Here is a 23,146-nt window from a genome sequence, read left to right as displayed (position 1 = left end):
ATTTCACTAAGTATAAAAAATAATCTTACTTGTATTGGTTTAAATTAGCTTCGCACAGCGTTTGGATAACACTAATTGGTACAATTATTTATAATAAGGGTGGATGTAGAGAAGCCACTGAATTTGCTTACCTGTTGGAGAATAATTATGTCATTTACATTCCCTTAGACCACAATTTGTGAATAATAGGTGTCTTGGTTTTAATGATACCCTCTTTTTACTAAATAGATCTTGATATTTGGGGCAGGGAATTGTAGTTTACACTGGAAGTAAATCATTAGACACTTTGATCAATCACTTTCCCCCTAGGTAAGAGTAGCTTTCTGTAATTGCAATATGCTAGCACACCTGAGGTGGAGACTACATATTGCTTGCCTTCTGCCAGCAATCATCACTGCAATTAAAAATGGAAAAAGACCATACCATGCCTAATCATTTCATCTATCCTCCTGTTGAAACAAGATGTTTCTGAAGGCCAGTCTTCTGTTTCTTCCAGAATAAGGAGACTACCAATTCAATGGGAAAATAAACTTGTTGAGCATATGAAAACATTGAGCAAGTTGAGTAATTCTGTAGTTTCCAAGTCATCATTTTGGGTCAAGTACCTACAACTCAAGATTGAATCACCGTTACAACAAATAATTTGTTAAATAGAGAAGCATGTAGAGTATTACTAAAAAACCAGTTTTTCAGCTGGACTTTAAACTTGCATGTCTTGTATTTAGTAAAAGATACAAGAGTATGCAGATGCTTTGTTCTTGCATATCTGTCTCTTCCTTGAAGCCTTGAATTTTACCTCTTTGTCCTTAATTCAGTAACATATCTCTGCTCTGCTTAGAATACCTCTGCTTACACAAGGAGCAGGAAAATGTTTCTGAGAAGTTGTCCAGGGTGCTCAAAGGGCTCATTTTATGTATTTACCATATTTTAAGGCATTCCTAATAGGTGATATTTTAAAACAGTTATTTCGTATATGTTGTCCACTTTTCTAGTTGTTTATGGTGGAAAGATTAAAAAAAAAAAAAAAACACCTGAAATTAAATATCCCTCAAAAACATAAGTGTAGAAATAGTTCACAAAATATTAGCAAATTAAGTTCATCAATATATGCAAAAAATAGTACATCATGGCCAAAAATATTATCCCAAGAATGCAAGGTTGGTTTAACATACAAAAGTCACTCAGTGTAGTTGACCATATTAAGGGGATAACAGAGAAAAAGATTTGATAACATTTAATAACTTTTTATTGTGAAAAAAATTCTCAACTAGTTAGGAACAGAAAGAACTTCCTCAGTCTAGTAAAGGACAACTCAAAAGCAATTTAATACAGCACTTTATAGTGAAAGCAGGGAAGATTGTCAGTACTCCTTACCTCTGTCCAAACTTTATTGGATGCCCCAGACAAAACAGTAAGATAAGGGGGAAATTATGTATGTATATGTATGATGGATATATAATAGGTATATAAATATTAACATACATTAGTTAGAATATATATAATTAAGATATATTTTAGATAGACACAGATTGTGACCATGGCTGAGTGTAGACTTAGTGATACACGATTATCTCACTTAGAGACAATAAAGTGAAAGAGGAAAACACAGAGAATCAAGATGAGAGAGGATTTTGAAGAATTCCTGTAGATGTAGGATATGCCCAAACTAGAAAACTAGCAGTAATCCTTGCCTCTTCCTCTTGTTTCAGGCATAAAACTAATTACAGTAGCAGTGTCCTGGCATCACCATTTTTAAATTGTCCCAATTTGTTAACTTTTCTCCATCCCCACTGCAATTTCCCATTTGGAATTTCCATCTTTTTTTGCCTTGAGAATTGTAATAGCAGCCTTCAGTATGATGCCATTCCCACAGTCACATTATCTGTTATCTATAATTCAGCCTAATCACTCTTTCTGAAAGAAAATAGAATCATATTAATTCATTTTAAGCCGTTTAATAGTTCTCACTTCCCTTTAGGTAAAGCCAAACTTTGCCTCTGTAACTTTGAGAGCTCTTCAGAATTTGATCTTACTCTTAAGCTCATCCCATATCTCTTGCCCCTTTCCTGCTAGCATATTACTCTCTACTCCCTCTTAGTTCTTTCGATTCCTTCATGGTGCCCTGGACTCTAAAGAGCACTCTACCTCAAATCCCATCATGCAGTTTACTTTCCAAATTTATTCTAATTGTTGCAGTATCAGCTTAATGTGACTTCCTCTGAGACACCATCCCTCATCTCTCACTTATGGGGCAGGCCTTCTTATCCTGTGTTCTCAAAACATTCCATAGACTTCCCTTCTCCTTCAAAGATACTTTTCACACCACGATTGATGGTTTCATTGCTATTTTCTGCACTCAATTCCTTTGAAAACAGGCATTATCTTTCTTGTTCAGCAGTGTTTGGTATGGAGAATATACTAATTAAGTAAATGTTAAATGTTGAGAGAATGAGCAGAAAGAGAAGTTAGTGTAGGAGTGTTTGGGGAAAATAGAACCTAAGTCAGTAAAGTAAAAGAAGTGGCCCTTTGTAAAATCTGTATTTGTGGTATTCTTTAAAAATATATACATTGCATGCTTCTTTTTTGACTTGCAGAACATTTTCATCCTATGACGTGGCTAGTGTTTACTATCTCCAGTGTACAAATGCTGGAAATAGTTTCTTATCCTAACCTGTGGCCAGATGTGGCAAACCTCTGATTAGAAACACCTTTTGATTCTAAATTCATGTGTTCTAGTCAGGGTAAGTAACACTAGCAGCTGTAACAAACAACTCAGTAGTATAGTGCCTTACACAATGAAGGTTTCTTTCTTATTGTTAAAGAATCAAGTGTAGGTGGGAGGACAGGAGGGCTCTGCTACATACATTCTTCAGGGACCTAGACTCTTTCCATGCTGTGCCTCTTCCATTTTCAGGAAATGGCTTCAATAATTTGAAAATATGTAGGTGTCATCCATTTGGCAGGGTGAGGGAAAAGTATGAGAAAAGAGCAAAGGAAAGATAAATTGATCATAGCTGCTCAAACCATATTGTGAAGTATCTTTTCCATTTATATTCCGTTGATGAGAATTTGTCACATGAACCCCTAAAAGTCAGCTAGGTTGGGAAGTGAAGATCGTGTGCTTGGGAAGAGAAGATGGGTTTTAGGAGTGTTTAGTCAGTCAGTCACTGTCAAAACATACATATTAGATCATTAGTTCATTTATTTTTTCACACATATATATTTTTTATCACTTACTAAAATGTGGAATTGTTTTAAAATATGGAGAAACTTTGGTGAATAAAACATAATCTCAAACCCCATGAAGCTTATATCCTAATGAGGGTATAGAGACTTAAAAAAAAAAGAAAGAAAGAAAAGAAAAAATTTCTGTGGAGAAAAAAAAAAGCAGTAAACAAGGAGGGAGATATTAGTTATATAGAATAGCCAAAAAAAATATCTCTTATGAGCTGATATTTGTAGGCAAAGCTGAAGGAAGTAAAGGAACAAGGCATGTGGATATAGGAAGATCAGCGTTTTGGCAGAGAACAGGAATTGCAAAGGCCCCATGGCGCTGGATGTGTTCGAGGATCAGTAAGGTGGCTCCTCTGGCTAGAGCAGTGAGAGAGGGAGAGGGTGATAGAAAATGAGGTCAGAAAAGCACTAGTTAGCAGTTGAGGTAGGCTGTGTAGACCATTATGGGAACTGAGTTGGGAAGACATTGGAGGACTAAAATGATAGGATGCATTTTCAAAGTGTCACTTAGAGGAAAATAGGCAGCTATAGAACAGCCAAATAGTTCTTTGAACTATAGTAGATTGTAATCTCTCACCTATTTTACTTTAAAAAAAAATCAAGGTATAATGTACATAGAGGAATACTCATTGTTTTTGGAGTAGAGTTCTGTGAATTTGGACGAACACACCTAGTCATGTAACCACCGCTACAATTATTACCTGCCCCCCTCCAATTCCCTTATAGTAAACTCCTCCTCCATCCCCATGGCCTAGCAACCATAGATTTATTTTGTGTCCCTATAGTGTTGTCTTTTCCAGAAGGTCCTCTCAGTAGAATCAGAGTATGCAATCTTTTGAGTCCGACTTCTTTACTTAACATGACGTGTTTAAGATTCATCTGTGGTATTGTGTGTTTCAATATTTTGTTCCTTTTCATTGTTCCATAGTATGCTAGTAAATGGAGGTACCACGATTTATTTTTCCATTCACCAGAATTTGTTTTTTCCAGTGTTGAACAATTAATTATAAGTGAATCCTCTAAAAACATTAATTTTGTTTGTGTTAATTCTGTTTTCATTTGCCTTGAGTAAACATCAAAATTAGGGTATTTTACTTTTAAAGATCCAATATAACTAGGCATTAAACTACACAGGAAAGTCATTCATTAGTTAATTGAACTCATATGAAGGCCATACCTGCATAAAGCATGAAAGCTACCACAATGACAATACCAGGAAAGTCCCCTTCTGTATATAATATGGAGACATGGATATGCCTACCATATTCCAGGCATTGTTCTAAGCACTAGAAACACAATGAAGGACAAAATTGAATTATCTTTTTCTGTTATATGAGCAAAGTAATAATCAAGAAAAGGACAAGCCCTGGTAAGTACCAAAAAATTTAAACTTAATTTAAATTTAATTTAAATTGGTGTTAGGGAAGAGGATAACTCGATTAGAGGAGATTTCTCTGAAAAAGGCACATTTAGGCTGATGCTGAAAAGATAAGGAAGAGCCATCATACTAAGATCTGGAACAAGAGTATTTAGGGGAGTGGAACAGTTAGGACAGAGGCCTTAGTGTGGAAACTGGCAATGAATATTCAATGAATTAGAGTAATTGACAGGTATTGAGCAACTGTATGTCAGTCAAAATGCTAAGTTATTAACCTGTGTTCCACGTTTTAGCATACTCTTCCTTTGAATAGAATACTTGAATTGCCAGTAAAAATGTTAACCTGTAAAATACAGAGTAATGATTAGACCTTACAAGGAAGAATGTCCAGATACCCAAGGATCAAGTCTATCATAACATGGTGACCACCACTGCTCTTCTATGCTAGGAATAAATTAAGGGTGAATGAGTAAGTAGGAGGAAGTTCACTACATGGCCGTCTGCACATACAGTGGGTGTAATTTAACAGTGATGCCTCAGTGCCTTTCACAATGGTATCTCACTTACTCTGGAAAAAAAAAAAAAGAAAAGAAAAGGAAAGAGAAGAAAAAAATGGAATAGATAGCAAGCCAGAGGTCTCAAGCAGTATGTCAAGATACTTTATAGAGCCAAAGAAAAGCTATAAAACAAAGCAAACCAACAACCAAAAATTCACTGACAGCTAAAAGAAATAGGCTGCTTCAAGCTGCGTTTTCTCTGGTTCTGTGATTCAGTGTCCTTCCTTCCCAAATGTATATTTTTTTCTGAGATATTAAAACCTCATGGAGAAGATGCATGGCATTTTCATTTCAGCACCACTTTGTACCAGCCTTCATGATATTTCATTATGTCTATTTTGTTGTTGTTGTTGTTTTATATAGATGTGACCATTTGGGGTATAACTTTGTAATAGTAGTTTTAAAAAGTCCATATAGAATGAGAACTTACTTTGGATCAATCACGTTATCTAGGTGCTTGGAAACATAAGTGACCACAATTCAAAACACTTACCTAACGTTGCCATCTATTTTCTGCCATCTTAACTACATGATGATCAGACTGACAATTCTGTTTGATACATAGTGATACTTCAGAGTTGGAAGCAACCTGAAAACAGAGTAATCAAATACAGGGTTAGGATGTAGGCCAGGAATATCTTCAAATTTAAGGATGTTGGTGGGTTTAGAGGGTGGTATGTATGGACATGGTGTGGATGCGGAGATATGTTGAAATTGGAAGGTGGGACTTTAGACCGCTAACAGGGATTTCTAATAGCGTGTTCAATCTTCTCAATTACTGAACTTGTGAATAGATGATGTAGAATTGGATTAAAGAAGCTCCGGTCAAATGAGGTAGATTGAATCTACATCTGTGTTTATGCTTGTTACCTCTCAAAACACCAGTGGGAAAAAAGTAGAAGTTAAAAGAAAAATAAAGATAAAAGTCTACAAAGAAAAAGAAAGAGTGGGGCGTCTGGGTGGCGCAGTCGTTAAGCGTCTGCCTTCGGCTCAGGGCGTGATCCCGGCGTTATGGGATCGAGCCCCACATCAGGCTCCTCCGCTATGAGCCTGCTTCTTCCTCTCCCACTCCCCCTGCTTGTGTTCCCTCTCTCACTGGCTGTCTCTCTCTCTCTGTCAAATAAATAAAATCTTTAAAAAAAAAGAAAAAAGAAAAAGAAAGAGTGACAGAGAAGAGCCCAGATGAGAGATGTCAACAGTATACAGAAGAACGTGGGTGAGAGAATGGCTGCAGACTAGTAGAGCAAATAAAGCTGAACTCCACCTGCCCAAAATGAAGCCGCCAATTCGCAACAATTGAGTGTTTAGCCCTAGAACCTCAGAAGCGTTCTGATTTGCAGCTTTTGTGTAATTCTAAAGAAAAAGGAGAGACGTGCAGCTGAATTGAGAGGGTTATTTGAGAAACTATGTGAGATAGAGTTACCACCCCACCCCACCCCACGCTACAGCTCCTCTCTCAGTCCTCACACACGTGCCGCCATTCCTGGCTCACTCTCAGAAGATAAGGGTTTCATTTGCTGGGTAAGTTGAACCAGATACCTCTGGATTGGTACCAGACCACATGACGACAACGTCCTGTCACATTTATTTGTGTATATTTTTTTTGTTTTCGTGGTGCTGATTATAATGCTGCACACATGACCCATATCTATTTTTTACCAGCATACGGTTATGAAGATAGTTACCTTAAGCTTTGAAATACTAGTTTATAATAGAGAACTAGGGACAACATTTTTGAAGTAATTATTAGAGTCTCTCTCCCATTTCGCAGCTTTCCTCAACCCTTGGGGTTGTCATAAGTGTTAGGTGAGGAAATGTGAACAATCTAGGTAAAGTCACAGCAAATGCTACATAACTACTTGTGTCTATTGTTTCTTTTAAATCTTCTTCCTTCTCCCTTATAAAGGACATCTTATTTTCTGCTCACAGTATCTAGTCCCCCATTTTTATAGTACTAGAAATTTAATTTTCTTATAGGTAACTCCCTACTTAATTGGTACTACCTGCGGTTTGAAAAGTGTGGACTTCACCATGCAGCCGCCAAGAGGTAGAAATGAGACCTAAATCTAGGTACTCCACCCCCACAGTAAATGGTAATTGACTTGTACATAGCACAAGCAAAGCTCATCTGAACCAAAACATGCAGTTTACAAGAACTATTGAGGAAGAAAAGTCCCTTCCACAAGCACTGCTAGACGGTAAGAGGTAGTAAGCCTGGAGTCATTGGTGACCACCATGACTGGGGAGCTTGCCCGACATTGAAGCCAAGGAGGAGACAGCAGAACTGGGAGTTGGAGCTTGACTGACGCCAGACAATGGCATGAATCACCTTGATGTAGCTAGGCCTGAACTTGGCAGTTAGGTTAGCTAAGAAATCTCCCCCATTTTTTTCCTAATTCAGATTGAATTGAGTATTTGACACTTCCCAATGTAAGCCTGGGATGCAATTGCATTCTTGTGTCCACTCTGTCCTTTCAAGATGCACTTCTCTATTAAATCTCTCTCCTTGCTTTTTGTACATTTTTCACACCCCCCCACTTTTTTTTTTTACTGAATTGTATATTTTATTCAGTTATTATTTGCCACATTTAAAGTTTTCTATTTCTGTAGAACTATACACTGTTAGATACAACTAATAACGATATGGAAAATGACTAGTTCTTTGACAAATCTTAGTTGTGTGATTTGAGGAAAATTCTTAATCATTCATAAATCCACTCTAATTAGAATTTTGTTATTATTATAATGAAAGTTCTTTTGTTAAGGTCACTGATGCCATCCACATTGCTACATTTCCAGTCCTCATCTTGATTTACCAGCAACATTTGACAAGTCTTATCTCTTCCTCCTCATTGAAAGTGTTTTTTTCACCTGGCATCGAAGAACCCGCAATTCCTGGTTTTCCTCCTACCTCCCTGGCTGCTCTATGTCAGTCTTTTTACTGGTGACTCATCTTCTGGTTGTAAATGTTGGAGGGCTTAGCTCTTGGACCACTTTCCCGTTTTCATTTACTCCCTTGATGCTCTTTGCTGGTCTAATGGCTATAAGTGCATCCACCAAGGTAAGCCCTTGCACGTTCATAACCTTCTCTAAACCCAGACTTGGGGCACCTGCTCAGGTCATGATCTCAGGGTCCTGGGATCGAGCCCCATGTAGGGCTCCCTGCTCAGCAGGGAGTCTCTTCTCTGCCCTTCCCCTGCTCATGCTCTCTCTCTCTCTCAAATAAATAAATAAAATCTTAAGAAAAAAAAAAAACTTTATCTAAACCCAGACTTAGCTACCTAACTGGCTACTTGACATCTCCTCTGGAACATCTAATAAATTTCTCACACTTCACCTGCTTGAAAGTGAATTCCTGATTGTCCCACCAAACGTATATAACCCACATCTTCCCCATTTCAGATGATAGCAACTCTTTTAGTTACTAAGCAAAATTAGTTAAAGTTATCCCATACTCCTTTCTCTCTCACATAAGCACTCTCCTGCCCCAAGGTCTTTGTACTTGCTATTCCCTCTGCTGGAAATGTCATTTCCTCAGATACCTGCGTGCTTCACTCTTTTGCACTGTTGAAGTCTCTGCTCACATGTCAGCTTTCCAATATGGTCTTTCCTGACCATGATATTGAACGTGCACAGTCTCTGAAGCCACACAGCCCAGGTTTGGATCATGGATCTGCTGTTTCTTCACAAACTATGAGACCACCACACTCTGCCCGTAGGTAAATTTCTGACAAATGGAGTGCCTGTTCTTTCTTTCCAATTCAGGGAGCTAGGAATTGCTCCTATAGGAAAGGGATAAAATAAAAATGATCTTACAATATGCAGCAAGGTGACAGCAGTTTCCTTTTCGTCTTCTAGAAATAGATGCTGTAATTAAGGAAATCTCTGCCATGAGAGGGAGCTACTCAAGATAAACACATTATTTATTTAAGGTATAATTTTCTATCTGTTTCACAAGGAAACACACCACGCTGCTTTTTAGTGACATAGGAGCCATGTCTTTAAAACTCCAAGGTAATTAGTGATAAAAGAACACCAGTGGATTTTATTTCACATCCAAGCAGTGGTTTAGACAATTTCTAGTCACAAAATGGATTAAATTAATTTGGCTCTTTGCTCTTTTATTTTCCTATTTGGCATTACAGAATTAAAAGAGGGGAAGGAAGGGGCAAACTTGTAAATAACTCTTAATTTCTATTTTCTTTATTTTTAAAAGTAATTTCAATGCATGCAGACACATACACATCTGAAAAACTGTATGGAGAGTTCATCATGAAAACATAATCATGAAAGCTGAATTCTTTTCATTATTTATTAACTATGTAATAGGGGTTAGGGACAATTTTGATGAAAAAGATATCCAGCCAGAGCAAAAGCCAATTTTGTGATTTTAATGTTGAACACAGTGGGAGGACAGAGCCATGTGGAAAGATGAGGGAACAGCTCCAACTGCAAATTTGCATCATTTGTAATGTCCATCGATTTGAAACAAGTGTGTTTATTTTATTTAGCATGTGTGTATGGTGTCATGCTGCAGAGAAATTAGTGGTTTTTCTAGCTACTTTCTAAGCCAGGCAGGCCATATCCTGCTCTAAACGAGCTGTTTACCCAGAAACTCCCCCCACCTATAGATTCCAAAACCACTGACCTCCTTAGACCTGTCAGAGAATAATGTCCTTTGCTGAAAAGTGTCATCTGGTAAAAAGTAGAAACCGTCATTTATGTAGTGGCTTTCATTTATTATTTAAAACATAGATGAAAAGTTTCCTAAATAAGAAAATTTCCCTTTCTATAGAAAGTTTTATTTTAACCTTCTTTGTCTCTCGACATTTATTTCAATCCTTTAAAATTGTAAATATTATTCTTTCCATCTAGGGATGAAAAAGAATAGGCACAAGTAATTCAGTAGTGAATAATATATATATATATATATATATATATATGTATATTATTTTTAGAGAGGGAGAGAGTAGGGGGAGGGGCAACAGAAGAGGGAGAGAGAGAATCTCAATTAGGCTCCATGCTCAGTGCAGAGCCCAATGTGGGAATCAGTCTCATGACCCCGAGATTGTGACCTGAGCCGAAATCAAGTCAGACTCTTAACTGACTGAGCCACCTAGGTGCCCCAATAGTGACCAGTTCTTAAAGCTAACCTATGAGGCATGTACCGTTGTACCTCAATATTTGTCCTTAGAAAAATTTTATTTTAAAATCCTGTCTGAGAGGGTTTGAACCTCCTTTATATAGTTTCATCGAAAGTTCACTCCTGTATCTGGTGTTGCTACTGCTTTTGGTTGTAGTGAGTTTCAACACCTACTTTTAATTCATTCAATTATTTAACAAATGCTTTGAACATCAACTTCGCATCCACAAAAGTTTGAACATCCACTTTGCTCAAGACACTGTACTCAACATTGAAAGGGCTTTTTATAAAGCAGTAGAACATGGGCCCATATTAGCTGTTTTCCTTCTGGTGGTTTTATACTGTGTATGTGTTCAAATAGGGAGATTTTGTTTGATAGAGGTTCTATTTAAACCCCTTAAAATAATAAGCTGGGATCATGGGTTGTACAGACCTAGAAGGCAGGTTACGTACCATATGTCCATTCATTTAACACATAGTTGTCAAAATACCTACTATGTGCCATACAGGGGTCTAGACGCTGGGAACACATTGATAAACACGTAAAATGCCTCGCCTTGTGGAATTCACATCACAGTTCATATTAGCTTCTACTCCAAATAGACCTAACAGGTGGCTTCTGACCTACCGTTAACGTCGATGCCATAGATAAACATTCCCAAGCCAGGGAGCTGAATGAAGCTCTGCTCCTTTCAGTCCAGTTTATGAATTCAAGTACTTAACAAAGTCTGCAGGTAGAAAGCTTAATAGCGTCAAAAGTAATGGTAAAAAATAACCAAGATCTCAGCTAGAATTTAATTAATCAGTTATGCCTGAGTATTGACTTTTTTTTTTAAAGATTTTATTTATTTGACAGAGATAGAGACAGCCAGCGAGAGAGGGAACACAAGCAGGGGGAGTGGAAGAGGAAGAAGCAGGCTCATAGCAGAAGAGCCTGATGTGGGGCTCGATCCCAGATCGCCGGGATCACGCCCTGAGCCGAAGGCAGACGCTTAACCGCTGTGCCACCCAGGCGCCCCTGAGTATTGACTTTTAAAACATTTCCTCTTCTGTCTTAAACAGTAGTTAGTATGATATTCTCTTGGATCGATTTTTACTATACAGTTTTTGTCTTTACTCCAGAACTTAGCAAATATTTTGTAAAAGATTATAGCAGCTGAATTTGTGCATGTTAATGTTGTTCTTTCATTAGTAACATGTTAATTATTTTTGCTCAAGTCACAAACTGGGCTTTGTTGAAGGAGTGAAATGTGGAAGACCATTCCAACAGGTGCTGAAACTGCCATATGTGCAGAAGTAGACTTGGTGATGTTTCAACATGATATCATTTCATCATCACAATGAATGATGTTCGTTGGGGGCACCTGAGTTGCTCAGCCATTAAGTGTCTGCCTTCAGCTCAGGTCATGATCCCAGGGTCCTGGGATCGAGTCCTGCATCAGGCTCCCTGCTCAGTGAGGAGTCTGCTTCTCCTTCCCCCCTCCTCCCATGTGCTCTCTTTCTCCTCTCTCTCTCTTTCAAAGAAATAAATAAAATTAAAAAAAAAAAAAGAATTATGTTAGGTGGGATCTACTTTTAAACTCTATTTTACAGGGCACCTGAGTGGTGCCTTCAGTTAAGGGTCCAATTATTGGTTTCAGCTCAGGTCGTGATCTCAGGGTCATGGGATCGAGCCACCTGTTAGGCTCCATGCTCAGTGGGGAGTCTGCTTCAGTTTCTTTCTCCCTCTATCCCACCCCCCACCGCTCTTGCACATGCTCGTGCACTCTCTTTCTCTCAAATAAATAAAAAATAAATCTTAAAAAAATTCTATTTTACATATAAAGAAAAAATATTGATCAGGTGACATTGTCAAAGTCTGAATGCTCAAAATGGAAAGGCCAGGCACAATCCTGCACCTTTCTAAAATCCGTGATAAGCATTTCTTGAGCACTTATTATATGCTCAGCACAGAAATAAGATGCTTTTTATTAATGAACTTAGTTCTTAGGGTAGTTTAAGAAAATTAACTCTCCCAGTTTTATATTCTTAGAACCTGAAACTCAAAGAGATTAACTAATTTTCATAATCTTGCAGATCTGATAAGAAGTAGTGGGAATTTAAACTTGGAGTCAGATGCAAAAGTTCTTGCTTTCAAACATTATATTGATCCCAGTAACTACTGAGTAATCTATCTGGGCCCAGTACTTAATAGCGTGTGGTCCCAGACAGCTATAAATAGTGGTATTACAAACTGAGAGGAGGGTTTTGTTTTTGTTTAATATAGAGCAGTGCTCGTGAGATAGGAAAGGAGGAGAACCAATTTTGTGGGGGAAGATTATGAACTCATGTTGGCATGTGATGAATGGGAAGTAGCTGTGTGACACCTAGTGAAGATGTTGGTTAGGAAGTTGGACAGGTGGAATGCAACCCAGAGGAGGGGATTGTGCTGGAAACGTCCATGTGAGAAATGTCCTTAGAAGTGAAGCTAAGGTCGTAAGTGGTAACACCTAGGAAAAGAATAGAGAGTAAGAAGAGTCAGGGCCAAACCTTAAAGAGTTCACATTTAAAGTCCTGGGAGAGCACGCTGAACCAGCAGTTCCTCTGGGTCATATTGGAAATTGGTTCCCATGATAAATGAAATGGAAGGGAGGGAAGGAGGGCTGGCTAACCATGCGAGGTTGGAATTATTATTCCTATTTTTAAGATAAGACAGTGGAGGCTCAGAGAGTTGAAGTTATTTTCCTGAAGTAAGAATTAATAACTGGTACAGATAGAATTGTGATCTGGCACATTTATGTCTAAAGCATATACTATTTCTAATAAATCACGCAGAAAGAGCTGATATTTATAAAAGTGTTTTGTAAGCTGTCAAAAGCTACACAAATACAGATTGCAGTTACAGTAAATTATTTTAACCGTAGCCTATAAAGTTGATGTCATCTTAAACTTCCCGACTATAATGTTAAAATGGAAGTCTAATGGAACAATGAAGTTAAATTAGCTGCAGACACTAGCTTAGCAAACAGATCTTGTTTGCTAAGTTCTGGGTACATCTCTTACCATAACCCACTGAGTATCTTCCCTTCTTGCCAATTAACAGGCTTTTGATGAGACCATTTTAGATACATCTAGAGATGCATTATAAATTTTAATTTGTTCTATTTATTTAATGAAAGTTATTGAGACTAATCCTCATTTTCTTGCAAGTGAAAAAAAAGATTTCTGTTTAATTAAAATTAATGACCTTACACTAACAAAGATTTTTGAATTCAGAGAATGAGATTTAAGATTTAGCGTAAAAGGGTTTCCCAGCACAAATGTAATAAATTGGAAGCCCACTTTGGCAGTATGATGATAATTTCCTCGGCAAACTTCAGTTCTTTTATCCCTAGAAGCAGTGAGGAAAAACTGCGGTATGCTAACAGAACGTGTGAGTCTTTGTAGCCAGTGACACGGCTTTGGTTTTGGTCTCCTGCCTCATTTATGCCTAAATGTTATATTTTACTTATTTTGAAATTTTCTTCTTAATGTGAATGGGTAAAAGAGGAGGGGAGAATGGAATTTAAATACCATAAAATCCACCCTTAATATTGTGTCATTTTGTGCACAGTCAGGCTTTGGATATTAATGGGAAAATTAAATTAAAGGTTTTAACATAAAACCAGAAGATTAAGCAAACAGCAAAATATATTTTCCTGTGCATGCCTATTGAGTATACCCCTCGTGTAAAGCCTCCCTAGAATCCTTAAAGCTCTATGTATAATTTATTAGAAAAGCAAAAGTAAAATCCCCTCCGTGCTAAATTACAGAAATTACTTTTCCTTAAGGTCAATGGACACAGTAAGATTTTTTTTTTTTTTTAATAGCTGAGATTCCAGGACAGATCGGTTTAAGCCTCTCTTCTAATCTAAGGTCAAATTTCACTTAACAGATATTATAAAAATTAAAAGGCAAACAAGTGAGACCAGCCACTATTTCTAAAACAACAACAGGTCACCTGGTTTGGCAGATTGCGCCTCAGCCCGCAGTCATTGTTCCAGTCCAATACAGTGGTTTTATTTGTAAAGAAATACTGCTCCTGGCAATGCAAACTAGGGAAAACACCCGCAACATGAAGTCAGAGACCATATTTCCCCCAAAACTTCATCCAGTTGGCTCTTAGTTGATTTGAAAATAAGAATGAAAAAAAAAAAGTCATTGGACTGCAGGAAGAATGGTTAGAGGTGGTCTATTGAAAAAATATTATACCTGTTCAATCACGAAATACGGCTTTAAGGGGACTGTATGTGGAAGTCACCTGGGGTGAGTGGGTGATTTCTTGGTCCAGAGGGAAGAAAGAGGATAAAGGGCAACTTCTCTTCTCCCTTGTCTGTCAGGCACAGTATATGAGCCTCATTGTCGAGGTGTCCTGGCTTGACCAGGACAGAAAAGAGCGGGTTGGCCAAAGTCTGACTGTTTTGTTCATAAGGACAAGAAAGGGAGGGAGGGGCTGAAGCCAGGAAGTTTGATTTAAAAGACTTGGTTTTTAGAAGAACCTCGGAAATCATGCCTCCTTGGGGGCTGTGCTGGGAGTCATTGCATGTCAAAGCCACCAGCATTTAGGGAGCTCGGCCTCGGGGCTGACAGTCGACCACAGTATCCAGGCTTGTTTCAGGCTTCCAGGACTCATCAGGCTTTGCAGCTGTGCTTTCTCAAAAGCCCTCGGACAGGAAAAGAATAATGCATTTACCCTGAGCACACGAGTCAGGTTCAGAAGGCAACAGTGGGAAGGCCAAGGGCAGGGCTCCTGGGTTGCTGGATCCACCCAACCTGCCCCAGTGGCCCCTTTGAAACCTCTGGCAGTCAGATGGCCGGAATGCAAGTGGGAAGACTGCATGTGATGTTGCTGTGTGTGCTGAGTGACTGTGGACAGAAAGCACTCACTTGTTATTAAAGCTCTAGTTCGTATTCACGTAGGTCCTAATCCAGCCTTTTCCTAGAGGACAAAAGAGGGAATGTGTAATTATTTCTTTGAAAAAAAGAGACCGTTTACTTCGTATCTGCTTAGCACCGGGCACTGTGCTCGGCCTGTGAGAAACAGCAAAACACAAGCACATAAAAGTCCTTGCCCTTGATAAGGTTAGTTTAGTGTGTCTGTAAGACATCAAACAATCACACGCTTTTACATGTCAATAAACACAAGGGCCTCTGAGCAAAAAGTATGGGGTGCAGTGACTGATGATAGCAGGGACACCTGATTTAGCTGAGGAAGGGTCATTTCGGCAGAGACCGAAACATAAGGAAGATTTAACAAGGCACAGAATGTAGGGAACGGTCCAGGTAATACAAGGAGCCTAAGGAGAGGGAAGGCCTCATGACTCTAGAACCAAGAGGAAGCAGAGAGAGGCTACGGAAGAGGAAGAAGTTGAAAGGAAAGGTGAGAAGGTGTTATGGTGGCTCATGGGAACTAATGAGAAAGCAGGGGATGGAGGGGAGTTGCCTTGTCAGGAATCAATAAGAAACATCTCCTCAGATCTCCCTTTCCTATGGCGTGTGAACAGAGGCGGGGCATATATTCACTGATGGAGTTAGCAGCCCAGGGAAGACGTAGACTGCATCTCCCTGATGCCGAAGGAGCTCCGCTTTTTTTTTTTTTTAATTCAGTATAATGTCTTTATTTAGTTAGTTTTTAATGTTTTTTTATTACATTATGTTAGTCACCATACAGTACATCCCCGGTTTCCTATGTAAGGCTCGATGATTCATTAGTTGCGTATAACACCCAGTGCACCATGCAATACGTGCCCTCCTCACCACCCATCACGGGTCTGTCCCACTCCCCCACCCCCCTCCCCTCTGAGGCCCTCAGTTTGTTTCTCAGAGTCCATAGTCTCTCATGCTTCATTCCCCCTTCTGATTACCCCCCCTTTCTTTATCCCTTTCTTCCCCTACCGATCTTCCTAGTTCTTGTTCCATACATGAGAGAAATCATATGATAGTTGTCTTTCTCTGCTTGACTTATTTCACTTAGCATTATCTCCTCCAGTGCTGTCCATGTTGCAGAAGTGTTGAGAGCTCTTTTAAAAGAGTGGTTGAGATGACTGTCCATGTGGATTTACCTTGTGCGACAATTCCATTTCTCTGTGCCTTGAGTTGACCTTCAGGTGTCACAGTTACACACTCAGCAGTCGTATTTATAACACACGTGTCTTCATCTTGGACCTGTCTATCCTGAATTGTTTGGGTGCATCTCACAGTTGACCGGTTTAGAGCCTTGGCACAAATGACCCCTTTGAGACACAAATCAAGCGGAACTTAGGCATTATTGTGATTACCTAACTGATACGTTCTCACTGGAGCATAGTCTAGAACGCCAGAACAATCAGTAAGCAAGGTATTTGGAGTTTCCCAATTCTTCACAGGAGATGCTTTTGGTGATCTCTCTGTCTTCAGTGAAGTCATGCCAGGAAGCTCTAAGAGAGACTTCCCAAGCCTCTAGTACCATCTGGCAACTTCAAGCATCACCTTACCTTTCACATGGTATTAACTAGATCTCATACCTAGGGCCTTGGTAAAATTTCTTAGTGTCACAAGCATGTTTTTGACATGTTCTTGAGCATTTCGCAAGTCCAGTTACATTGCAACATACTGTAGACAGGTGCAGTCAGCTCTCTATAAGACCTGAGAAGGGCTAAATACGGTAAACCAGGATGGGGCCTGCCATGGTCACTTCTTGTGGCTACAGACAGGAAAATGTACTTGGCCAGCTTCTCAAAAAGTATTTACTGGCTCTCCTAATTGAAAAACATGAAAACTGGTATAAGGTATTACTTGATTCTGACCTCAGATTTGACCACATATCTCAATTATGTTTCCTCTAATTTCCTAGCCTTCTAGTAGGAAAAGGATTAGAGCAGTTTCAAACCTCCTATCATCCTTCTACAAAAGCCTGAAGAAAATACGGAAGGTTTCCTTTTAACCCCTACATTATGGTAAAGAAGAATTTTTGCTTTCCCAGGATTTTTAGTGTTTCTTTTAAAATTTATAGGGGCACCTGAGTGGCTCAGTTGGTTAAGCATCTGCTTTCAACTCAAGTCATGATCCCAGGGGCCTGGGATCGAGTCCCAGATTGGGCTCCCTGATCAGTGCGGAGCCTGCTTATCTCTCTTCCTTTGCTGCCCCCCCGTTTGTACTCTCTCTCTGTCAATAAAATAAATTTTTAAAAATTTTTTTAAAAAATAATTTTTAATATTTTTCAGCTTTATTGAGATAAATTTGATATACACATTGGTGTAAATTTAAGCTGTGCACCGTGATGATTTGATTTTATATATATAGTGGAATAATTACAGTAAGGTTAATTAACACGTCCATCATCTCACATAATTGCCGTGTGTGTTGAGAACTTTCAAGATCTATTCTCTTAACAACCTTCAAGTATACGACACATACAGTACTGCTCAGTAGAGTCACCATGTTGCACTTCAAATCCCCAGATTGATTCATCTTCTAACTGAATTTTGTACCCTTTAAGCACATTTACCCACTTCCTCTATCCCCACTCCCTCACTTCTCCACCCTGGCCAACAGCATTTTATTCTCTTTCTGTAAGTTCTGTATTTTTTAAGATTCCACATTTAAGGAGGTTATACAATATTTGTCTTTGACTTATTTCACTTAGCATAGTGCCTTCCAAGTTTATCTGTGTTGTCACAAATGGCAGGAATTCCTTCTTTTTTATGGCTGACTAGTAAATACTCCAGTGTGTGTGTGTGTGTGTGTGTGTGTGTGTGTGCGCGCGTGTGTGTGCGTGTGCGTGCATGAGTGCTTGCACATATATATCCCACAACTTTCTTATCTATTTATCCATCCATGGCTTCTTCCTCCTTTGGAATTTGGAGATATATTTAGAAGTGGGATATCTGCATCATATGGTAGTTCTACTTTTAATTTTTTGAGGAACTTCCATATTGTTTTCCGTAATGGCTGTGACAGTTTACATTCCCATCAGCAGCATACAAGGGATACTTTTCCTCTACATCCTTGTCAATACATATTATTTCGTATCTTTTTGATAATAGCCACTGTCATAGGTGTGAGGTGGTATCTCATTGTGGTTTTAATTTGCGTTTCCCTGGTAATCAGTGATGTACAGCATCTTTTCCTATGCTTGCTGGCCTTTGTTTATCTTTGGAAAAATGTCTACTCAGATCCTTTGACCACCTTTTAATCAGGTAATTTATTTTTTGCTCTTGAGTTATATGAGTTCCTTCTATATTTTGGCTATTAACCCTTTATGAGATACATGGTTTGCAATATTTTCTCCTAGTCTGTATGTTGCATTTTCATTTTGTTGATCATTTCTTCTTCTGTGTAGAAGCTTTTCAGTTTGATGCATTGCAACTTTTTAAAATTTAATTCATTCATTCATTCATTCATTCATTCATTCATTTTTGCTCCTGTTGCTTATACTGCTGGTGTCATACCCAAAAATCATTGCTAAGACCAATGTCAAGGGTTTCCTATGTTTCCTTTTAGGAGTTACTGTTTCTCTGGTTATCATTTGTTTTGAGGGTGTGCCACACTCATCCATTAAATAATTATTGTGACCAGGGAAATGCCATAGGATAATTGCCTTAATGATGTTATCCATCCTGTTCAAGTCCCATAGCTGAGAATAGAAAAACAATGAGCTAGTAAAAACAAACAAGTAGTAACTAGTGCTGTTGCTCAGGAAGGAGAGATAAATGCTGGAGAAGCAACCAAAAAATGTCTGCTCTGCTTTCATTTTAACTCTCTCAAAGAGGGCGGTTGATTTTTTGTTTGTTATTTCTGAGGGGATGCAGGGCAGCTGAGATGCTAAATGGAATAAAAGTCATTCTGCTGCTTCCTAATTTGGAATTTGGGCTACCTCACGTGTTGTGTCTTCTCTCTCTCTCTCTGCCCCATGGTCTTCTCTGTTATGGACATGTGGCCTCCAGAATTCAGCCAAGAAAGGAAATCAGAAGTTAGGTCCCCATTAGCAGGATGACATGTTGATCTACCTCCTAATCCTAGTCAGGATTCCATAAGTCCATTTGTATGACTCAGGCTAGCTAGAGATACCCGTTCAATATGGCCTCCAGTCTTTATATCCATTGGATAGTCTGGGTAGGAAATGAAGTCATAGATTGGCTGGACTGTGAGGGGTAACTGCTTCCTGGCCATCATGATTGGTCCTGGCAGGCCTGAGAGTACATAAGGAGATTCAGAGGACAGATGACACCAAAAATCATACTTTCTAAGGCAATAACTTGCTTCTTATCTCCTTTAATGCACATCTTCTCATAGGGACGTTCTTAAGAACTGTGGACCAAGACTTTTGTCTGGTTGTAAAATCCGGTTATTAAACCAAGGGAAGGGTAAATATCTAGAGCTTCTATAATTTGTCCCAATATTATCTTCTACTGATTGCTGATATAATACCAACTTGTGTTCTCAAAAGATGTCCTACAATATTATGAAATCTCTGTGTTTGTGTGAACATCCCCCCCCCCATGACTATCTTAACTACCTAATTTCAACTAGTTTCTCAAGGACAAAATCAATTTCTCCTTCCTTCTAGAATCCTATTAGTAATACTGAATCTCTCCTCATAGAAAGAGATTGGGGCGCCTGGGTTGCTCAGTCGGTTAAGTGTCTGACCATTGATTTTGGCGCAGGTCGTGATCTCAGGGTTGTGGAATTGAGCCCCTCATCCGGCTCTGAGCTCAGCAGGGAGTTTGCCTGAGATTCTCTCTCCCTATCCCTCCGCACCTTTCCCCTTTCCTGTGCCCGCACGTGCACACTCTCTCTCAAATAAATAAATCAGTCTTTTAAAAAGCAAAGAGAAGAGAAACTAGAGACTAGACAGTGTATAGCAGAATGGTTTAAAGTTCAAACTCTGCTATCAGATTGACCGTGGTTCTCGTCTTAGCAGCTTACAGGCTCATAATCCTTAAGCAAGTGACTTAATGTTCCTGAGTTTTAGCTGGTTTTTTGTTTTTTGTTTTTTTTGTGGGTTTTTTTTTTTTTTGAGTGTTAACTTTTTTTTATCCATAAATGGAGATAATAATAAGCTCATTACCAAAGGCCTGTTGTGAGAGTATAAAAAGATTTATGTAGGGTCTAGTCCATGGTATATACTGAAAATATGTTAGCTGTTGTTAACTTTGTGTCTTTAATGGCAGCAAGCACAGGACCAGAACAATAAATATGTGTTAGATTGTATAGAACCAGGTAAGGGATTTGCAGCTGTCTAGGTATTTGGAATATAATGCGAGGAAAGCATCAAGAAGCAAGTAAACAACTGCACTCCGACAACATGTTTTAGAGAACGTGTCCCTAGACAAACCTCCACATATTCAACTAGTCATAAGGAAGTGTGGTCTTTCCTTCCCACCATTCCCTCGGCTAGAGCTCCTTTTCCTCATCTGCACTTGTTTCTGTGAATTCCCAGGAAATTTCCGGGCATTTTTCTTTTCCTGTATAAATGTGCTAAATTTCTTTGAATAAAGCCCATTCTTTTTTGTCGGTTTCCTTTACGTTTTACAGAAAAACCTATAGGGCTTTGTGGCTCAACCATGGTATCGGTTTAATTTGGGGGTGTATTTTATTTCTTTCATGGCTTATTAGAAAAATGGAAGAGTGGTAAGTGTGGATCGCACTTCCTTTATTCCCTAATTGCTAGAGAGAAAACAGTCCAGGACAAACAGAGAATTTCCTTAGCGTCACACCCTACTGCTGCTCAGAAGCCACAGCGGTGTCATGCCCTTGTGCTCACTGTTGTTGGGGATGAGAAGTTCATCAGCCTTGGACAGGAGCTGTCCTAGCCTCTCGGGCCAGTCACCAGCTTTACAAAATGATAAATTATGGAGTCAAATTGGGGGGGAGAGAGAGAGAAAGGGAGAGAGAGACAGGAACAGAGACAGGGAGGGAAGGGGAGAAAGAGAAAGAGAGACAGAGACGGGGAAGGAGGGAGAGAAAGAGAGAGACACAGAAATCCAACAACTTTTATTTCCACATTTTGTCTACTCTTGAAGCCTGTTTTATTTGGAGTTCAGTTGTACCAATCTTCATTTTTAATTTCTTTGTTGAAGATAGTCAATTGTTTTCATGGTCCAGCTGATAAATCTTCACAGAATGTTGGGTTTTGCAGAGTTGTAAATGGCTAATTTATTTTACATTTATTTTTTTGCCAAGGTTGAAGGGACATATCTGACTTTGCAGCTGGCATGAACTTTTAGCACCTTTTTGACAACAGCATTCATTCTCCTCGCTGACGTTGACTCCATCAGAAAGCTCATGAATCTTGAGAGCTAGGGTTGGTCGTTGATTTTATCCTCCTGTTATGTAGGAGGTGCAGGGGTACAGTTCCCCAGCCCCTGTGAGAACGGAAGAGCTTCCCGAGCTGCTGAGGATATTGGCGGCTCACAGCACTTAGCAGAATCCCTCTCTGGGTGATGTTACCAGCCAAAGGGTTTCTTCAAAGCTGAGGTTAAGCCCTCTGTCTCCAGTCTGGACACACCTTACCCTGATCAGCACAGGCTTGTGAAAGCTGGGCCCTTTGCCTCAAACGGAATGCCTTAGAAGGACCATCCCATTTCTATGGGATTGACTGAGGCCTTTCTTGGGACTAAATCATGGGTAAATCTTCTCTTCCCAACTCTATTTCTATCTCTTTCTCCAATGTGTTGACCATGAGAATGTTCTTCAAGAAACTACTGTTTTAATAAAGATTTTATTATTTAGGTGTGAAGGAAATGATTGCCACTGAAAAGTAGTTTGTCACTCAGTTCTCAAGAAGAGGGGGCCCTCTGCACCATGGTGGGCAACACAGAGAAGCACTGGGGTCAGTCAGGAGGCAGTGGGAGAAGGAGGTCCTCTGAGCAAGAAATGTTACTGGGATTTTCAAGGGAAGGAACACAGGAGGCAAATTTTGTGAAAGTGTCCACTGACTGCCACAGAGGCTGCCCTTTCTCGCCCAGTACCTAGCCCTGGGGTGGTGAGGACAGGTGGTTGAGGGTATGGATTCTGGATTGTTAGGTTTGCGTTTAAAAAGCACACTTGTAGTCAGGTTGGTTACTATCTCTAGAAATTGGGCAGCCCCTCTAGTATTGGGAAGGCCCCACATGTCGAAGCATCTTACTACAGAAAATGAAAGACGGGGCTAGGACAACTTCCTACACAGACATCTTAATCTCAGATTCTGTCTCCTCTGGAACTGTATCTAGGGTGTCTTTCATCTCGATACCCACAATGCATAGTGTGTGGACTCATAGTTCTCCGAATGTTTTATGGGCAAATGCTTAATAACGGATTTTTGAAAAAAAAAAAAAAAGCCGTCATCAGTGGCATTTGCCAGTTTGCATGGTGTCATGCTCCCATCATGACTGATTTCAAGCCAGTATCGATGTCCCTGCAAGTGGTGCTGGGAAGAGAGGCACACAGTCCATCCTGGGGAGCATTCTCACCAGCTAGAGTATAACAAGATGCTACATCACTAGGACTTAATGAGTTTTCCTACTAATTCCTTACCCAACATTTCCCATGTGTTGTAAGTTTACAGCCTGATTTTCTCCAGGGTTTGTTCTAACATAATTTTCAAACCATTTAATGACACAAGCCACTTTGTTAAGGCTGCATTTTATGTAATGATTAATGGGAAAAAAAGGCAATGTAATTTGTTTTCAAATATTTTTTTAGAAGTCTGCACTCAAAAATCATGAAGAGTAGGAAAGACTCTTAAATCACTAAAGCTTTAAATGTATCTTTCACAATCTTGTTTGTATAAAAATACAAGTTAAATATAAACATAAAGCAATCATGGTAATTTTATTCAAATCTGTTTCATGT

The sequence above is a fragment of the Ursus maritimus genome, unplaced genomic scaffold (genome assembly GCF_017311325.1).
Source record: "Ursus maritimus isolate PB19 unplaced genomic scaffold, ASM1731132v1 scaffold_5, whole genome shotgun sequence".
Taxonomy (NCBI): Eukaryota; Metazoa; Chordata; class Mammalia; order Carnivora; family Ursidae; genus Ursus; species Ursus maritimus.
This window is presented reverse-complemented; position numbering follows the sequence as displayed.